General features: G+C 41.2%; 1 protein-coding gene across 4 annotated transcripts in view; it reads right to left on the reverse strand.

Annotated features, from left to right (window-relative positions):
• The window catches only part of RASGRP3 (RAS guanyl releasing protein 3), a 76,279-nt gene extending 69,182 nt beyond the window's left edge, over positions 1-7,097 (reverse strand). For 2 of the 4 annotated variants that reach the window (XM_032881891.1, XM_032881889.1), the window contains exon 1: positions 6,658-7,096. The gene's annotated coding sequence lies outside the window, so the exon portion shown is untranslated. Of the gene's footprint in view, positions 1-2,262; positions 2,283-6,657 lie in introns of those variants that run through there. The other 2 variants (XM_032881892.1, XM_032881890.1) reach the window with 2 other exon arrangements.
• Between the last annotated feature and the right edge of the window lie 13,351 nt (positions 7,098-20,448).

Below are 20,448 nucleotides of genomic sequence, written 5' to 3' on the forward strand. Positions count from 1 at the left end.
AACAGATCACCAGCTAAACAGCCTTATTTCCCTTCTTTCTCCCTCTCTTTCCTTTCTCTCCTTCTTTCCTTCCTTCCTCCCTCCCTCTTTTCTTTTCTTTTCTTTTCTTTTCTTTTCTTTTCTTTTCTTTTCTTTTCTTTCTCTCTCTCTCTCTCTCTCTCTCCCTCCCTCCCTCCCACTTGCTTGCTTGCTTTCTCCTCTGATTCCATGACAGATTGATGTCCTCTTTGCTTGAGTTCTTCTCCAGCCCCTTGACTTCCTTCTGGCCCTTTCATCAATTGCTAAGGTTACAACCACAGTACAAAGACCTTGGCTGTGATTTTTGAAACAATGAGGCAGCAGCAAGGTAGTAACTAAAATGAAGTTCTGGAACTAATGACAAACGTTTTTCCATGTTATTTTCCCCATCACTAGTTCTCTATTAAAGACCGTACCCAGAACGCATTCTCTTATAAACACAACACAAAAACAAATCAAGGACACAATGATCTCGGCATGGGTCTTGGAATATTTTGTGGGGTAGGGACACATCCTTTTAAAGCAGCACTAAATTAAGTGTAAAGATAGGACAGCAGTTGGAATAGATGAGCCTTCAAAAAATTAAATGACCAATTTGATCCCATGGAAACTTCCAAGATGATGGGGTACCTGCAGTTACATGAATCATTTGTATACTGAGTTGAATTCTCCAATTACAAGAGGGATATCAGGTTTATATTACTTCCTACTCTACACACTAAAATCCAGGACACTAAGTTTTTTTTTTGTTCTTTTTTTTTTTCTTAAGATTTTATTTATTTATTTGACAGAGATCACAAGTAGGCGGAGAGGCAGGCAGAGAGAGAAGGGAAGCAGGCTCCCCACTGAGCAGAGAGCCCAATGTGGGGCTTAATCCCAGGACCCTGAGATCATGACCTGAGCCGAAGGCAGAGGCTTTAACCCACTGAGCCACCCAGGTGCCCCATTGTTGTTTTTTGTTTTAAGATTTTATTTATTTATTTGAGAGACAGAAAGAGAGATAGCAGAGGGAAAGGAGAGAAGATCTCAAGCAGACTCTGCACTGAGCACAGAGCCCCCCATGGGGCTTCATCCCATGACCCCAAGATCATGACCCAAGCTAAAACCAAAAGTTGGACACTTAACCAACTGAGCCACCCAGATGCCCCCAGGACACCAACCCTTGAACCTACCCTTGCATCTACCATTTCATTTTCTTTCTTTCCCGCTTTTAAAAAAATGTTCTTTCCCCTTTTGTCCTCTTGAGAGGTACAGAAAGTTCTGATTATTACAGTAGTTACTAAGAAAAACATTCTTTGAGTCAATTCATGAATTAAATGTTTTTCAGGATTTTTTTAAATTCAAAGAAGGCTACCTTTCACATTCATACTAAAAAAAATGGGGGGGGGACAACTTTAGAAAGAAAGACTGTAATGGCTATTACTGTCAAAGGGCGGTTCCCTTGTTTCCCCCCACCCCCACCTCTAAGTCACAGCCATTAAAATGTGCAGCTACATTGTAAAATCACCAGGCATTGGGTGCTGTCATTTTTATGACCTTGCCAACACACAGATAACATTGTTATACAATGAACTGGGTGACCATAACAGAAAACGGACTAGTAGTGGAGATGCTTAATTATCCTAGCAAGCTAGGACTCTTGAGGTAACTTTGTGGAGGCAAATGGTCACAGTGGACCCTGTTCCTAGTAGTCAGATTTATACATTTCCCATGGGAGTCCAGGTACTGTAACCAGGAGGATTCCAAGACTGCTGATGGTTTTGTGGGACAATGGGAGTGGCATGCTGAACAACAGGCTGCATTTTTTTGTACCTAAAACAAACAAACAAACAAACAAAAAACCCAGATCCCTTATAGGAGTTGAATATTATATCATGCCCTAGTTAGTAGGACCCCAACTTAACCACACTGTGTGTGCAGGGGAGGAAAACGACCACTAAGTTCGTTTAAAGAAATACTGCACAGATACACTCACTGACATGCACAAGATGGTACGTTCTGAATCAGTCTCCCATTTACCTGTTGCCCACCAGAAATAATACAAATTATGGCACTTTTGATCACAGAGGACAATTCTCTAGATAGTACTATTCAGAGCCAGAGGACGGAGGATTTCATTGAGCTCTGCCAGGGACTGGTTCCCTGTCACTCACTTGGCCTCATTCTGTTTCCTCATGGCAAACCGTGGTGATGATGCCCTCCTTCTTTCACAGGATTGTGGCAAAATGCAAGAAAGTGCCTTACCCCAGAACATTCCAGTATAAATGCAGGAGTTGGTCTTCTAGATACTCCAAATGGACTCAAGATCAAACACAGCAAACCTACACAAACTCAGAGATGCTACTGTGATCATTTACAACTACGAAAACAAACAAACAAACAAAACCCCAGACTTTCAAATCCATCAGAGGAAGGGAATGGGACTTGCAAGTAGGGGAACAACTCTAGGGACTGTAAATGCAGGATCAGTGCAAAGGGGAAGTAGGACCCAGGGGAGGGAACTCTGGTAACAGGTTCTTTGGAACACACCATCTGGAAAAAAAACAAAGAAACAAAGCCAACCAACACGGTATCACAAATTTTGTTTCCTCATCCTAAAAGCTCCCAAGAAGATAACCGAACACTTTATTTTGCTTTAAACCGGCTTACAACTTACAAACTCTGCGGTGATTTTGAATCTGTCTCATGTGTCTCTGTTTATCGCACTGGACAGTACCCACTGCCATGGAAATAAGCCATTCCCAGCAAGAACTGGAGGTAATTTCTAGTGGTTCTGGTTTAGCAGACTGTTTTGGTGACTTCTCTGGAGCTGGTTTAGAAGCATTGGTGGGTGATAAGTTGATTAAAAATTCCCCTTTCTTGCTGTAAATAGCTTGACCTTCAGAATGTGTAATCTTGCCATGTAACAGCCTTGAAAAAAAAATTACTAACTTTCTCAAAGACATCCATGACTGGTCTCCAGACTTAATTTTCTTCCTGATTAAGCACAGGACCGTTCTGCTGTCTACGTATCACTCAGTCCTCTTTCTCATTACCAGCCCTAATTTGGACATTTAAAGATAGGGAGGAACCAAATTAAATTTTTAGAAGGGTTCAAGAACTACGTCTTTCTTTTTTTTTTCTTTCTTTCTTTCTTTCAGATTTTATTCATTTACTTGACAGAGAGAAAGAGCACAAGCATGGGGAGCAGTAGGCAGAGAGAGAAGCAGGCTCCCCGCTGAACAAGGAGCCCCATGTGGGGCTTGATCCCAAGACCCTGGGATCATGACCTGAACTGAAGGCAGATTCTTTTTTTTTTTTTTTTTTTTTAATTTATTTGACAGATCACAAGTAGGCAGAGAGGCAGGCAGAGAGAGATAGGAGGAGGAGGCAGGCTCCCCGCCGAGCAGAGAGCCCGATGCGGGACTCGATCCCAGGACCCTGAGATCACGACCTGAGCCGAAGGCAGAGGCCCTAACCACTGAGCCACCCAGGCGCCCTGAAGGCAGATTCTTAAGCAAGTGAGCCACTCAGGTGCCCCAAGAACTACGTTTCTTTAAGGTCTTGGTCTCTGTCTGGCCGATGACCCAGAGAAGCTTCAGGTTCATGGCCCACAAGTGAAGAACCATCAGTCTTTAGCTAGGCGACAGGTGCAGGGAGAAGATTGTACCTGGGCAAAGGCCGGAGCAGGCAGCATTTCCTTTGACAGGGAAAAGCAGGCCTCTCCTGCCGCACCTCACTCCGGGCAGCCTCCAACCTCACCCTCAGACTCAAAACAGCAGGAGCAAACAGATGGAAGGACTACATTGTTTCTATTCATGAGTAACCACCACCTGCTGGGACAACCAGCCTTCCAGGTGGAATAACAACGAACCGGTCTGGCAACAGTGTTATCACCACAAAGCCAGCTACTGGGGTGCGGCAGGGGTGGAGCAGCTGTCCTCCAAAGGAAAGGAGCGACAGGAAAAGCTGAGGAAAAGGCCAGAAAGGGCAGGGACTGGGGAGTGCTCCAGGCTAACGGTAAAGCTCCAACTTGCCGTTCTTCCCAATGGGAGAGCCATCCCTGAACTACTCTCAGCGAGAAAAACATGCTGCAGGTCAGTGATCTGAACAGCCCAGGCCTGGACTGTCACAAGGGGAAACCTCGCCCTTCCTGCCCGGGAGTGTTCGAAAGAGGCTTCCCGCAGGGTGTGTGCGGTGTGTGTGTGTGTGTGTCGTGTGCAACTGAAATGTTCTCATTTGCATTCAGTTAAGCACTTCATTAAGCATTACGCTTTTCAGTTTGAATGTGTGGGATCAGTGTATGTGTTCCATGCTTTTTTTTTTTCATGTGTGCTGTTTCTGGAGTCAGATCCAGGAGTTGCTTCTGTCCGTGCCATGGACTGCCCAGCGACCGAAGGGGACCCTGAGGCTTCAGTTTCTCCATCTATAAAACTGGAATAATGATAGCTAGTACACAGATGTATTGTGAAGGTTATATAAAAATGAATACATTTGCTTAGCACATCATTTGGCAGAGTAAGTGCACAGTAAATGCAAGTTATAATTATTAGGATTAATGTTATAATCATAATATAATAATAGTGGCGGAAGCCTTGAGCCCTCTTTGCTGGCTCTGCAACAAGCTAGCCCTTTGACCCAGATAAATGTGTTATAATTTTCTCAAACTTTGAAATGGATGGTACATTCTAGAATTTCTATCCAAATCTAAAAGTCTGTGACTCTATAGGCATTCTTTTGGCACGTAAAATAATTATTCATTATGCTGTTAATGTTCAAGATAGCATGGGGTTTTTCAAAATCATCTGTGGGCCTTGAAAAATTCAGCACTTGAATAATTCAAAGGATACCCTGTCAATGAGACCCACTCCCCATTTTATTGTGGGTGTCTCTATTATCCTGGAGACAAAATTTCACCTGATAGTTCTTTTCCACGATAACTCCAGTAAAAGCGAAGCTAAACCATGAGCAAACTCCCCTAAAAAGTGGCCCAGTGGGCAACCCTGCGGGGCCAACCGGGAAGTCACTGAGCCACAAGGCCATGGGCTAAATCAAGGCCCTCACACAAATGGCGTAAAGAAGAATTTTTTGCTTGTTGAACTTTCCAGGTCTTGTAGACTCTTCTACATTTTAAGGAGAAGAAGGGGAGAAACTTCCCAGTGCCAGACTAGCCCCATTTACAGATGGGCATCTGAAAGTGCATCTGTCCCAGATCTTTGACGGATGTGGTACCCAAGACCAGCTGCGCCGAGGGAAACCGCCACAGGCCCAGCGTGCTCTGGTCATTTTCAGTCCATCCTCTGCCTCCCATGGGTGGAGGGGGTATGGGGAGAGCAGAGCTCCCTCCAGGCAGGGAGCAGAAACGGCAAGACAGCTGGACCCCTTGAGCCTATCTGACCATCCATCAGTCACCTGGGGGAAACAAACTCACTTTGGAATACCCTGTGCTTGTCTCAAGCAAAACAACTGTTTGGTAAGAACCGAATCAAAACAACCTGCCCCCGCCTCTCTTCCTAATGTCCGGGCACTCCAGAAAAAGGAACTTGTTTGGTTATCTCCCCCAGGGCTCTGATTCAGAGGCCTGTCACTTCCAGAGGTTTACCTCACTGATTCCGGGTTCTGTCCTCTCCCTTTCCCCTTTTCCTTTCTTAAACATTCTGGCTGGTGACTACCACAGAAAGACGAAAGTCCCTGAACAACAGCCCCATTCCAGCATGGTGCCTGCTGTGCTGCTCTCCCGAGAGCAAGCTCCAGTCAGCCGAATGAACCCAAGAAAGAGAGAACAGGTCTGTTACTTGGAAGCCGGCTCTCAGCCCCCCCCCCCCCCAGCTGATAATCAGCCGCAGGAAGCACTTTCATCATCCAGGTCATCGACAAGGAGGGACAGTGAGCATCATCAAAACACTAACTTGCCCTTATCTAAAGTCAGGAGGACCAGGGGGTAACTAAAAAAAATTAGCTTTAAAGTAATGAGGTTGAATTAGCTTGTTCCCGAAAAGAGCTATAAAATGTATCTTCAGTGAGTTGGAAAGCATGCCTGAACTAAAAAAACAAAACAAAACAAAACAAAAAACAAAACAAAACAAAACAAAAAAAACAACAAAGCTTCCTTATCTAAATCTACATATCATTATGTTAGTTTTCTGTATTGCAGATTGTTATACACCATTAAATGAGATCGTTTCCCAAGCTGACCGATCAAGTGAGACATACACCTTTCTCAAAGCACTATTTTTTTCAAATTTCAATGGTGAAATCGATTCAAATCAAATCCAGTCATCAGTCCACTTTATTGTAAGCTCTCTTCTTCATAACCTGAATCTTGGCTTTGAACCTAAACACCACAGACCATAAAAATCCCAGACACCAGGAAATCAACTCGCAGCTTCCTAGGTAGGAATCAAGCAAAACGCCTTATTCACCCTTAAAGTTAGAATAAAACATTGCTGCAAATGACAGATTCTAAAAATAATAATACTACTACTAAATCAGTAAAAACGCAAATGGCTATTAACAACAGATAACATAAAATACCTCCTTGAATGCCAAATGGAAACCAAGATCAAAATTAAAATTTGTCAGTGCCTTGCAAAACACACACACTCTCTCTCTCTTTCCCTCCTTCTCTCTCTCTCTCTCAAAAGTTCTCCAGTTACTTACTGGGGCGGTTCCGTCGTCCTCCTCACATCAGCACCCTGCCTGTCCGGCTGCCAAGTGCTGGAGCATGCCTCGAGCAGCTGTTTCCTTCAAGCTGCGGCTCTGTGTCTTAACCAGTCACATGCGCCTCCTGATAAATACTGCTGCTGTGCCAGGAGGTCAGAAACTGAAGATCATTATTCTCCTAATTCGCAAGCCTCATAACCCCTGAGCCGGCTCAGCCATTTCATTAGCACGCAGAGCGGTGCATTCCACAATTTGTTTTCTTTCAGTGGCAAACCCCAAACAGCTGATAAGTCACCCTGAAGGGCAGGTCACTGCAAGTGGAAAGTTGATGTGTATGTGGGGGGGGGGGGGGGGGGGTAGGAAGGGGTGTGGGGAGAGGAGCTGCAGTCCCTATGGTCTCTCATCTCATCAGGTTTTCACTGGGGTTCTTGAGCAGCAGGAAGAAGGACACAGACTGACCGGTGCAGCAGGTGGAAACCAAGCTGCGTCTGGGTGCCCCCAGGGTCCATCAAGATGCTGCTCCACCTTGGTTTTGTCTGCTCAGTGTCCAGGCTCCGGTTTGTGGGAAGAGCTGTAAGACCTGGCAGCCTGTTGTGAGGAAGGCGGGCTAACCGTCTCAGGATGTTTAGGTTTAATTTCGAAGGCCAGGGCTGCTGTGCCAGGCGATGCTGAGGGGCGAGAGGGTGAGGGGTTAGGGAAGACTATCAGAGGCCGCTTCGTCTAGAGCCAATGGGAATGACTTTCAGGTAACCTGAGACCGAGCTTCCGCACACTGTAGTTATCTGTTGGAGCCTATCAACATTTGGGGGGCACAGCAGAGCCGTTGAGACTATCAGCGGGGGAATCAAGAGTGGAAACAGAAATGATCACAAGATTTGCAAGCCGCTTTACAGATGTGCTGCTGCCCCCTTTGGTGCTAGGAAGTTGAACCGACCTGCTGTTTCCTGTGCGACTCACGAAGGTGGCAGACGTTCTGGGAGCCTTGTTGAATTCATACTTCTCACCTGAGCTGATGTTCCCCCTCTCCAAGGAAAGCCTGTGGACGCTCTGACTTTGGATAGCACCTGACTTCTTGTGCCATCTTCTAACAGCAGAGCCCACACAGGCTAGAATGTAGGTATGACAGGCAGTCAGCTCATTTGGCAGACTGAACATACAAAAGAGATCTTAAGAGGTTAAAATGCCCCAGGGGATTTCTGTACCATAATGAGCCTGTTAAACTGTCAACCTTGATTTTTAGTAAGTGAGATATTACTCAACAGAGGAGCTTGTGTGGGCAATCGTCCATATCTGGGTTTTGTCTCATAATTATTTACAAAATTAATCAAACCAGAAGTTTCCCTCCATACAGAGGATAGAGTGTTTTTCCAGAATAACAACAACAACAACAACAGAAGACCAAAACCTCTCAGTCTTGCCATTCTTTCAGGGGACTAATTTGTTACCTACATGTGAGTGACCAAAGTGTAAATAGAAAAATGTTTTGCAAGCTTCAAAACATACCCCTTTTGTTCAAAGTTAGTAATACAACGAAACTACAGATATTAAAATACAATGTGCTAAAATGTCACCTTCCTAACCCTTTTTCCTCGTATGACAATCATGAATCAGAAACAGAAAGGGAGGCCTACTGAAGACTGGAAATGTTATTTTGATTTATTTATACCTCGCACTTAACAGTAATGGAAACTTTCGTGATCTTGTGGCATCCATCAATCACCTTATTTGCAACTGGTGGTGTTAATTATTCTGATGATCCATTGCATACCACATAGTTAATGAGGCAGAGGCTTCTGGAAACCCTTCAATGAACAATGAAAAAAACAGCCTCGGGAAAGGTAAGCATAGAAATTCTCTCATTCTGTTGGGAGAGAGGAAGGGATGGATTCCAAATCATACATATCAAGTGGACTGTCAACACAGACAAAGATCCTGGGCCCTTCTGACAGCATCCAGGAGTGTCCCGGAGGTTCCAAAAGACTCTTTTCTAACCTTGCAAACAAATGGGGAAATCCCCCCTTTGTGTCCCAAACACCTATAGGTACCAATCTTCTCCTTCAACTCCAAAAGAAGTGCCCTCCTCCCGCCAAAGGCTACCCCCACCCCCGCCCCAGCTTTCTGTCTCACCTTGGATCCGTTGCCAACCATCACGCTTTCTCTCCCTGTCCACTCACCCTCCTGATTATCTAAATATGTTCACATTATTTTTACGTCCTAAAAACAATATTTTTTGATCTTTTGCTTCCTTAATTACTGCCCTAACCTACACATTCCCAGCACAGGTGAGCTTCTAGACACACTTCTTGTGTCACTCATCTTCACATCCCATTTATCTTGAGGTTGGCTTCCAGTCTGCCTCTTCCCCCAACTTCACTGAAACTCGTTTCCCCAAGTCACCAAAGACCAATACTATTGGACACCTTTTTGCTTTTATCTGACTTGACCTCTCTGCTACACTTGACCTCACTGGCCAAGCACTCCTTAATGTGTTCTCTTTGAGCTTCTGTAAAATTTCATTCCTACCTCCTTCAGCCTCCTACGTGGACTCTTCTAATAGAGTCCCACTCTATCAGAGTTATTTATTATTATTAGTCCCACTGCTCTCACATGTAAAAATCCCCTCTGTTCTTCCTGTTTTCTAACAGTTCCCATATATCTTAATTTATTACTGAATGACTGCAGTAGTTTCCTGATTAGTTGTTCTGTCTCCAAAAGCCTGTCTCTGACAAACAAAAATTTATTTTGTTTTATTTTTACACTTTTGTACCTTAAGCCTCTCCAAAACTATGGTAGAATCTCAGGCATCTTTGTATTCCCAGAACCTAGAACAAGGCTTAAATCCTTCTTTTGTACATTCTGTTACTGTTGCATTTCTTACTCTATGTTATAAGTAGGTCTTAATGTGTCTATGTCCCATTCACACTTTGACAACCTTAAAGAAAACGTGTGACTTCCTCATTTTATATCCTGTAGTGCCTAATCCAATGTCTGACCTGTAGGAGACACATGGAAACAATGCTGAATGAATAAATGAATGATTAAAGAGAAAGATGTTCTGTTTACTCCTCTCAGAAAAGACGTAAGAAAAGTAACAGTAACTCATTTTATATTAGACCATCAAAAAATCTTAAGTCAGGTCCCCCCACAAAGAAATTATTTTCACCACATTCTATGACCACATTGTAATACAACTATAAAATAATTGCAAAAGTGTAAGTCAAAAAAGAACCAAGCTCTTGGAAAATTTTTATGACTCTTCTTTGAGAAAATAATTGATTGGAAAGAAACCAAAAGGGCAATCACAGAATGCTTAGGAGGTCTCAGTAATGAAAATACCATATCCAATACTGTAGGTAGAGCCAAAAGAGTTAATGAGAAGCAAACTGACCCAAGGAGATGAAAAACAACGGATCAATAAGCATGGGAAAATGCCAAAGTTATTAAGAAATTGTTTCCAAAGAAGTTTTTTGTCCAAATTACTTACACAATCAAGTTATCCTTGAGTTTCAAGCCACAGATAATTCCCAGGCTGTATAAAATGTTCAAATGAACAAAAATAACAGAAAGCTAACATAATACCCCAGACACAAAAGCACACAAACAAACGAACTGATAATACATAATAATGGAAACCACAGACTAACCTCACATATAAACATAGTTTACTGGAGAGATGTAAAAAACTCTTAATATTAAGGAATGCATCAGTATGTCGACGTGATGGTAAAAAGCCTTTGAATTAGCACAAGAGGTACTCTTGGAAAGTCTTTTGATAAAATTTAGTATCAATTTTTTTTAATTAATAAAATGGAGTTAGGAGAATTTTTCTTGGCATGATAAAGATGATCCCAAACCAAACACAAGTGTCATATAGTATAGTAGTAGAGATATTAAATGGTATAGTAGTAGAGACATTAAAATTAAATTGAGAAACAGGGAAAGGGTACTCATTGTTACTACCATCACACAGCACTCTTCCTGACATTCAAGCCCTTGCAATCAGACAAGAGAAGAATAAAAACAAACAAGCAAACAAATAAACCAAAAAACTAAAGAATTAGGAGAAACAAGAGACAAAATTACCCAACTTGCATATGTTATAATCATTTACTCAGTAGAATCAACTTTTAAAAATGTTTTAAATGATTAGAAATGTCAGTGAACAATCACAAAATCAAATTAATTGGGTTTCCCATGTAACAGCCTAAAACTGTTAGAAAAATCATGGGAAAAAAATCTCATTCAGAATGGCAACAGTAATAAAATTTCTAGGAAAGACAAGAAAAGTGAAGAAAATATAAAGGAATTTATAAAAGTCTACTGAGAAAATAGGAAATCTTTTTTTTTTAAATTTTATTTATTTATTTGACACAGAGAGAGAGGGAGAGACAGTGATAGAGGGAATACAGGCAGGGGGAGTGGGAGAGGGAAAAGCAGGCTTCCCGCTAAGCAGGGAGCCTGAAGGGGAAGCAGGGCTTGATCCCAGGACCCTGGGATCCTGACCTGAGCTGAAGGCAGATGCTGAAGGACTGAGCCACCCAGGTGCCTCAGAAATATTTCAATAAATGGAACATTCTATGATTTTCCAGGACTGCAAGACTCAACGTTGTCAAGCTGTCGATTCTCCTCTATTTAATTAATACATATAATTAAATTTTGATTAAAATGCCAGAGATTTTAAACAACAGGTCAAAAAAGAAATTCTGAAGTTTATGTGAAAGAATAAAAAGCTGAGAATGGTAAAGAAAATTTCAGAAAACAACAAGGCTGGTCAAGGGTACTAGGTATTAAATAGGCTGAAAAATCAAGAATTAAAAGTTTGATTCTGGAGCCAAAAGAGGCAGACCAATAGCAGAACTGAAAGCCAGAAATTAAAAAAAACAAGTACTATATTAAAATGTTTATTTGTTGAGGCGCCTGGGTGGCTCAGTGGGTTAAAGCCTCTGCCTCCGGCTCAGGTCATGATCTCCGGGTCCTGGGATCGAGCCCCGCATTGGGCTCTCTGCTCAGCAGGGAGCCTGCTTCCCCCTCTCTCTTTGCCTGCCTCTCTGCCTACTTGTGATCTCTCTCTCTCTCTGTCAAATAAATAAAATCTTTAAAAAAAAAGTTTATTTGTTAAATATGATATTTAAACCCAGTGGGAAAGAAATGGACTATATAACGACTGGTTGGATAGTTAAGTATGAGGAACAATAAAATAAATTATTACCAATTATTAAAATAAAATAAAAATCAATTATTACCTCACAAAAATAAAATCAGTTATTATCTCATACCATACACAAAATAAATGCCTAGTGGACAAAGGGGCTAAAAGTGAAAATAAGACCCCACATAAACTTGAAGAAAATCATGTGATTTTTTTTAACATCTTAAAATTATTTTAATTTTAATTATTTTAATCATGATGAAATGCTTTTACCATGAGAATTATTTTAATTATGATCACAAAAGTGAAAACCATTTAAGAATGTTTTAAATATTTAAATAAGTAAAAAATAAAGTTTATGTATGTCAAAAAAAACCCCACCATAAACAAAATTAAATTGCACGTGACAGAATGAGATTAAAAAATGAAGCCTGGGGGCACCTGGGTGACTCAGTGGGTTAAGCCTCTGCCTTCAGCTTTAAATGCTTTAATCACCTACACAAAGAGGAGAAAGCCATAAGAAATGTGATCATGAAAAAAGACCCAGAGCTGCAATGCCTCACCTTCCCCTGATAAGGTAAGACACTTTTTCCTAAGTCTCAGTCTCCACCCTTCTGTGTCTGGACTCCGTATTGGTCAGCAAGTCACTGGACGTGGTGGAACGAGCAGGTTCAGAGGACACGGGAAGAGGAGAGAAGTATGGTCTTGCTTGAGCACCGTGGGTTCAGAAATGCCCAGATGGGCCTTTATGTCTACCTGAGATACTCCCTTAAGTAGAAAGTCCCAAATGGTTTCCATCCTATGCACACATGGTCAGAGAGCAGGAAGGTCCTCTGCCAACTGCCCCCACAGGAAGCTGCCATTCACCTTGTGCCAAACTCCTACTCCAACTTGGGGACACACCACCTCCTGGTCAATTTGAGGTACTAAAGCCATGCTGCATCCCCAGCCCTACCTGCCTTTCTTTTCAGCGGGCCTTTCACACATTACTTTCTTATTTCTACTGGGTCATCTCTTTCTCAGATACATACGCTTCTTTCTTGTTTCTTCCAACATTTGTCTAAGTATCATGGGGGGATTTTTCTCTCCCACTCCTGCTTGTCCCCTGTTCTTCCCCTTGAGCTAAATAAACCCCTAGACACCATCAGTTCTCCTAAGAGTTGTGCTAGCCACATGTCTGTAACAAACAGAAAAAATTGTGGAAAAAAAAATCAGAGCATGGAGTTCTTAATCTCTAAAGCCCTTGAACAAAGCAAACCATTATCAACAAATAAAGAAATATAGTATCTGCTTTCAAAGTGCATTGCATTTAAGGAGTCACCAAAGCACGTGACAAAAATCTCTGCTCTCAAAGCTGACAGTCTCTCTTGGAGAAAATGGGACATGCAGAGAGCCGTACATAAGGAATTCTAATTATAATATATCATAACACTTAACATCTATTAATATTGTACCATACTAATATAGTATTAATAATATATAACAAGCTAATATCTGTGGAAAATACTCATTTAATTCTCACAACAGTGCCCTAAGGAGATGCTATTATTACTATGATGATGACCTTTAATGAGATTAACTAGCCTGCCCCCAGCTAGTAAGCAGCAGAGAGAGAAAGAGAGAGAAATATAGATGCAAACAAACCCAGGTCTCTCTGACTCCAAACCTTCCACGTTTACTATCTCCCCTCAACCAAATGATTTAGTGTCCATGGAAGTTTTCATAGACTTGCTCGTCTTTTTCTAATTAAACCTGCTCGCACTCACGCACAACGGCCAAGTCAACTGTACTGCACTGTGGCGTCTAATGACTAGCATTACAACTGCAGTTGTAAAGGACCGATTCACAAGTGAACCTGTTGACACAAGCCATTCACAAACTGGAGTTGGGCTGTATAAAAGTAAAAAGGTGGCTGAGTCAGGAGGACAGCCTCTACCATAGGCTGCAGAAGCTTCTCCCACTCCCTGTCTGGGCATCGTGCCCCCTTTCTTCAGCATCTCTGGAGAAATCCCCAAATTTCTGGACAAATTAGTTACATTTCAAAATGGACTTCCTCTGTTGGTCTCTTTCTTTTTTGTGTATTTTATCTCTTTTCTTTCTTCCTTTGTGTTAAATTTCATTTGTTTTTTAAAAACACATTACATATTAGTGTTGCATTTACTGAATCTAATTCATTTACATTTACCTTTATGGCAGATTCTTCTCCATCTAATCAGCTTCTCAGACTGGGCTAGATTTCTAGCTGAAGCTGGATTCATTACACATGAGATGGAAGAGTTAGCATCCACGACAGGACTCACCTCGCTTAGCATAATTACTTAATAATAATAAGAATGACTTACATAATAAATAAATAAAATAGTAAATATTATATTAAATATAATAAATAAATAAAACAGTAGTTTTATTTCTAAACCCTGATTTGATAGCAGCTTGCATTAATCTTTGAAGATCTTACCCCTATAAACCACAGACTAGTGGTCAAATTAATCTGAATCTAAATCTTCTAACATACCACTGCTGCTTTCCGAATTTAGTTCTTTTTTTCTTTTTTTAGACTTATTTACTTGAAAGAGTATGCGTGTTGGGGGAAAAGCAAAGGGAAGGGGAGAGGCAAAGGGAGGGGGAGAGAATTTCAAGCACACTCCTCGAGGAGCAGAGAGCCTGATGCCGCTTAGATTCCAAGACACTGAGATCATGACCTGAGCCACAATGAAGAGTCAGTGGCTTAACCCACTGAGCCACCCAGGTGCCCCCTCAGAATTGTTTTAATTCTTGAAGAAGTTGCTTAGGGGGGAAAAAAAAGCTTCCTAAGGCTGCCTCTGTGCATTTTTCTGAGAATCATTTAGTGTACAGAAAATAATAGAAGGGCAATTTCAGATTTATAATTTCCTTTCTATTCAAGTTTCAGCATCATTGCTGTTTCAAAGGAGAAAATACAAAGCTGATTCAAGGGAAAATGAGGCTAAGAAAATATTTTTAAAAATTTTTCTCGAAATGTGTGATCGCTAAATGCATGAGATGGGCACAGTTTGCTCTTTGCAGGAATCATAGGAAAAGCGCTGTTAGATGCTCCAAATCCTTTTGCTCATATGAGAATTTGAGACCTTCCTGCCTTCTCCCCACCCTCCCACTGCCGCTCCACTCTGAGTCTGCTGAACTGCACTGGGTTCATACCATAGCCCACCAGACTTGGCTGGAAGATGATGCTCGGGGTACACTTTCTGAATGAAGGAAGGAACTTTTACACCATGGTTGTAATGATAAAATAGCCATCTTAATTGATGCTAAATCCATCTGCTAAAATTGTGCATGCGGGTATGCCCCGCTTTTTGAAAGTTCAAGTTAGGCTACTTCACTTTTACAATGAAAGAGCTGCATTAGCACCTGTTTTGGTTAACCAACAGAAATTTTAAAAAAGGGTGACAAGTGAAAATAATGTTCCGCACTTGGCAGCGAGCCCTCACAGAGGCAGGGCGCACCCCAGAGCCACGTGTGTGGCACCGCCCCTCTCTCTGGGGAAGAATGTGGTGCCACCAAGCTCCTTTCCCAGGAACTACACTGAGCATCTCAGTACCAAGCCCCCGTAGTTTTCAACTGTGTGAGCATTTGTGCTTTTCGTGGATTTATTTTGTGCATCTATTAGTAAGATGTGATAGCAGAAAAGCCTAAGAGAAGTTATTGTTTGGAGTGTGGGCACGCTCAAAAACTTTTCCACACAGGGGCGCCGGGGTGGCTCAGTCCTTAAGCATCTGTCTTCCGCTCAGATCATGATCCCAGGGTCCTGGGATGGAGCCCGCATGGTGTGGGGGGGTCCCTGCTCCGCAGGAAGCCTGCTTCTCCCTCTCCTACTCCCCCTGCTTATGTTCCCTCTCTCGTTGTGGCTCTCTCTGTCAGATAAATAAATGAAATCTTTTTAAAAGTCCCATATAAATGAATAACAAATTATTAATGTAAATAAATTGTTTTATTGCTTTATGCCATTTTGGCTTACACGAAGTTTCATAGGAATGCTCTACTGTTGAATACCTGGGGAAACCTGTACTAATTCTAAACAATGTCCATGTTCTACACGTTCTACATGATCACTTCTTCACTCTAGCTATCCCATTATCCAAACCCAGCTAGCTGACTGCAAGTCCTGTTTTTCAGTCCTTTGTGCCAAACTACTTGCTCACATTTTAACCCAACCATCACCATCCCTAGGTTATAAATCTGTGAGGACTGAGCTTCTAACCTCATTTCCATATCCTTTCCTAAAGTATCATTACCTTTATCACACACTTCATTAAACATCGCCATGATTTACTTACACGGTGTTTGCTCAAACTTTTGGCTGCAGTCTTGGGATTACTTAGAACTTTGTGTATAGAAAGCCTTTGGATAAGATATTCTTCATCACGACTGCCTGGGAGAGCACAAAGGCAGCCACAGACAGAGCAGGAACCCACTGAGTAATAAGGCTCTGATAGTATTGCAACCAGATTTTCTGATTTGTACATCAGAGGGGGTAAACTAAGAAAACACTTTAAGAAACACATAAAAATGGGGTAGGTAAATTTCCAGTTCTCCTTCATGTTTTAATTAAGCAGGGAGTTTTTGTTCTCAGGGTTCATCTTGGTGTTGCCATTCTTATCCGTGAAAAGCAGTAGATCGATGCATGCTGTGTCCAAACTCTCAAACTGAGGGGCAGGTAGAAGGGAGGGGTCAGAACTGAGAGTGGGTGTTGTTTCTTTAATATAACCATGGGAAGTAGGAACTTTGCAAAGCTTCTTGGCTGGTGGAGATAAACATATGGTAGTGGGAAATCAATGCAGGGGCATGCGGGCTAAAACAGCTGAACAATACTAGCCTACGTGGTATTTGATAGGTACTGAATGCCTATAAATTCTTTTTAAATTTATATTGTAACCGGTCAGAATAACTACATTATCACATGGAAGAATAGTCTTGTTTCCTTTTGCAAAATAGGAAAAGCAGGACTCCTACGTTTCTCTTTGTACTTTATAAAATATATACGTTTAAAAAGCAATAATGTTCACTGTAGCAAATCAAATGATACAGAGATAGACATACAGAAAAATTTAGTAACCTATCCACTTCCATCTTGCCAAGATGACATACACCTATGAAAAATGTATCTCATATATACATACACATATAAGGTTCTAGTTTTCCATTAAAAAAAGTCTGTATTTGGGGTGCCTGGGTGGCTCAGTGGGTTAGAGCCTCTGCTCTGCCTTTGGCTCGGATCCTTGGGATCGAACCCCACGTCAGACTCTCTGCTCTGGGGGGAGCCTGCTTTCTCCTCTCTTTCTGCCTGCCTCTCTGCCTACTTGTGATCTCTGACTGTCAAATAAATAAATAAAATCTTAAAAAAAAAGAAGTCTCTATTTTATTTTTTCCCTTATCATATCATGGTCATGTATATGGTCAGTAACAGAGATTTAACCTATATTTTTCAATATCTGTATACTTCTGCACAGCATAGTTATATCATACTGTATTCACCCTATTAATGAACATTCATCATGCTCTCAGTTTTGTGCTAGTATAAAATGTTGTACTGATTATCCTCACCCATACACCTTTAGTTTCTGGTGTTTTTCATTCCATGGTAGAGATATCCAAAACTGGGATTGTTGGGTTTGCAGAATTACTCATTTCACTATACAGTCTTAGTTATTTTTCCAAAACTAACTTAAAATCAGTGCAAACAACAATGACCTTAAGAAGACCAGTAAATATCAAGTTAGAGGATCAAGATTTTAATCTGAGAAGCATTAAAATTTCCTTTCAGAATTATTTTCCATCAGGTATATTAACTACATCATTTATATTGAAGATATTGGCTGACTTTTCACAAGCAATAATAGTTTTTAAAACCAAAATGTTTTAATCAAATCGACTCGAAATGTGTGAAAGTTAAAAGTTGGAGCCTATTTCCCTCCAGCTAGTCTTTATTATCGTCACACACCAAAAATTCCCTAAACTCTAAAGCCCATTCCAACTGCAGAATCAGTTGCTGATTAATTTTTTTAAATTATGAGTGAACGTGAACGATATGTTATGAAGAACAAAAATGTTAATGTTGGACTAAAAATGATTCACTGAACTTTCAAAGAACACAGTGGTGTTAGTGCAAAAAAGGGTCAAAAACTCCCTTGTTTTGATTTTATTCTCTGGATTTTGGTCTTAGTAACCAAAGAGCCCACTGTCGTCTCCATGAGACAGGAATGGGCCCTGCTGTCCAAACACAAGTGTAAGTATACACACTGTCTACAGCTCCACTCCTCCTAGTTTTCTAAAACCACCTCTTCAAAATTATATGGTTTTGCCATGACATTTGGTTTGGGGCTTTGGAATGAGAAGTTGGGCGACATTTTTCTATATTTTTCACAGCATATATTTTCCAACTGGTACGGCTACAGCCACCAACGCACTCTAAGACACAAACGACCAAGCATAAGGTTCCTTGCCTTCAGAAAAACTAAGTTACAGTCAACATAAATTCAGGGAAATTTGTTCACATTACCAAAGCATTCTTTGTTTTAGAAATCTACTCATCGCAAGATTACAAGAAATGTGTGCACCTCTGGTGCATTAACAATGGCATTCAACCAACCAAAATTTAGCTCATATTATTCAAGAGCACATTTATTAAGTAAAATAAACATGAATCCGATTTTGGACCCAACTTACTGGCCCAGATGGACTGTGTCCTTTCCTTCAGAACACAAAAGTGGGCAAGTAATTCTACGCTGCCTGTGATGGACAGGCTATTTCACAACCCCCATCCCCCAGAGGGCTTAAAGTAACCTGCTAAAAATAGCCCCTCAGGGCTCACATTAGCCTCCTTTGCTGAAGGGCCAGGTGAAAATATAAATTGCTTGAAATACGTCCTGTATTCTAATTCCATAGGAACTACCATTAGCTGAAAATCCCCACTAATCCTCCTGACAATTCCAACATTAATAACCTTTTTCTCTTTTAACCATTTTTCCAAGCCAGGAGGAGAGGCAGTGTGTTGAGTGTTGAGGACTTGGACACGCTGGGGCACTGGGATGTCAGGATTCTCATTCCCCCATCAGCCACTCACCGCTGAGTAAGCTTAACCCTTTCAGGATAAAATTCCTCAATTGCAAAAAGCAAATGATAATACCCAACTCAAAAGGCCGCTATACCGGTTGGGAATAATGTGCTGTATTTCAGGAGGTTCTCGTATTAAAATACTCAGCAAGTGCACAAAAATAAATGTTAATACAAGCTCAGTGAGACACTGAGTCACAGTCATCACACCAGAAAAATAAAAATAACCTAAAAAGAAAGGGAGATTGAGGGGCGCCTGGGTGGCTCAGTTGGTTAAGTGTCTGCCTTCAGCTCAAGTCATGATCTCAGGGTTCTTGGATCGAGTCCCACATGGGGCTCTCTGCTCAGCAGGGAGCTGCTTCACCCTCTCCCTCTGCCTTTCCTCCTGCTTGTGCTTTCTCTCTCTGTCAAATACATAAATAAAATCTTACAAAAAAAAAAAGGGAGGTTGATAAAAATAATCACAGTGCATTAATTCAATGCTATACACATTATGCAGCCAGTAAAAGGATTAAATGGGAAGATGGTTTTGCTGTAAGAAGTGGAAAAAGCAAGCTGCAAAAATCACTAAGTATAAATGATTATTGTCTTAAGCCAAAAAGAACCCTCCACTATGTGTTTAGTTCCATTTTTATCATAATCAGGTATGTTTTCAAATACATAGAAAATACCTACGATGACATCAAGCAAATATCCACCCTGAAGAAAACAAGAGGGTTGCCAGAGTTGCTAGTCTTTCCTTTTTCACAGTATTCACTTTTGATATTGAGTACATTTATGTATCATAAACCTGTGCTGTTTTTACAATTAAAAATTGAAGACACTGAAGAATGCGATGAAAATTAATCACCGTAAAGCACTTGGCTCAAGGCCTAGTGGGCTTTGATGAATGGTGATTATCACATTAATTCTATCCAGAAACCACAGAACTTCCTAAGTAAAATGAGGGTATGGAAAGCAAGCAGACCTTGGTAACATGCAGCCAGTTACGCTCGAGTGTGACCCTGATCCGTTTACTTTTTTCAAGTGACTGTTTATGATCTCGATGTGCTGATGGCTTCCTGGGTACCGCCATGAGTCAAGATAGCAAACAGTGTACTTGCAATAGGCACCTTTTATTATACGTCACTTATGCCTCAACAAAATTGTTTAAAAGAAAAAAAATGGAGCTAAAATTTTCAGCAGTAATAAGAGGACAGATGGGAGAATGAGATCAGAGTCAGAGGTTTCTAAGGTCTTTGTGTTATTCACAAGAAGCTGTCCATGTGAAGACATTAGCGTTAGACTTTGTTACATCAAACAATGTCTTTAATGTGCAAATGCAAGAAAAGAAATAGAGGACATAGCTTCCAGAACACTAGAGGGGAGACACTAGAATAACGAAAACTTGAAAAATCCAAAAGGAGCAGGACAGGAGAGGAAAAGAACCTCAAAGAGAAAACAATGCTATTGACTCTTCATAGCATTATAGCCTGGCTGAACTCACCATGAAAATGCAGAGACTCTTATTAAATAAGAAGCAAAAAGAGGGACTCATTTTTAATCAGTTC

Source organism: Lontra canadensis, unplaced genomic scaffold, assembly GCF_010015895.1.
Source record: "Lontra canadensis isolate GAN:19392208 unplaced genomic scaffold, GSC_riverotter_1.0 scaffold78, whole genome shotgun sequence".
NCBI classification, from domain to species: domain Eukaryota; kingdom Metazoa; phylum Chordata; class Mammalia; order Carnivora; family Mustelidae; genus Lontra; species Lontra canadensis.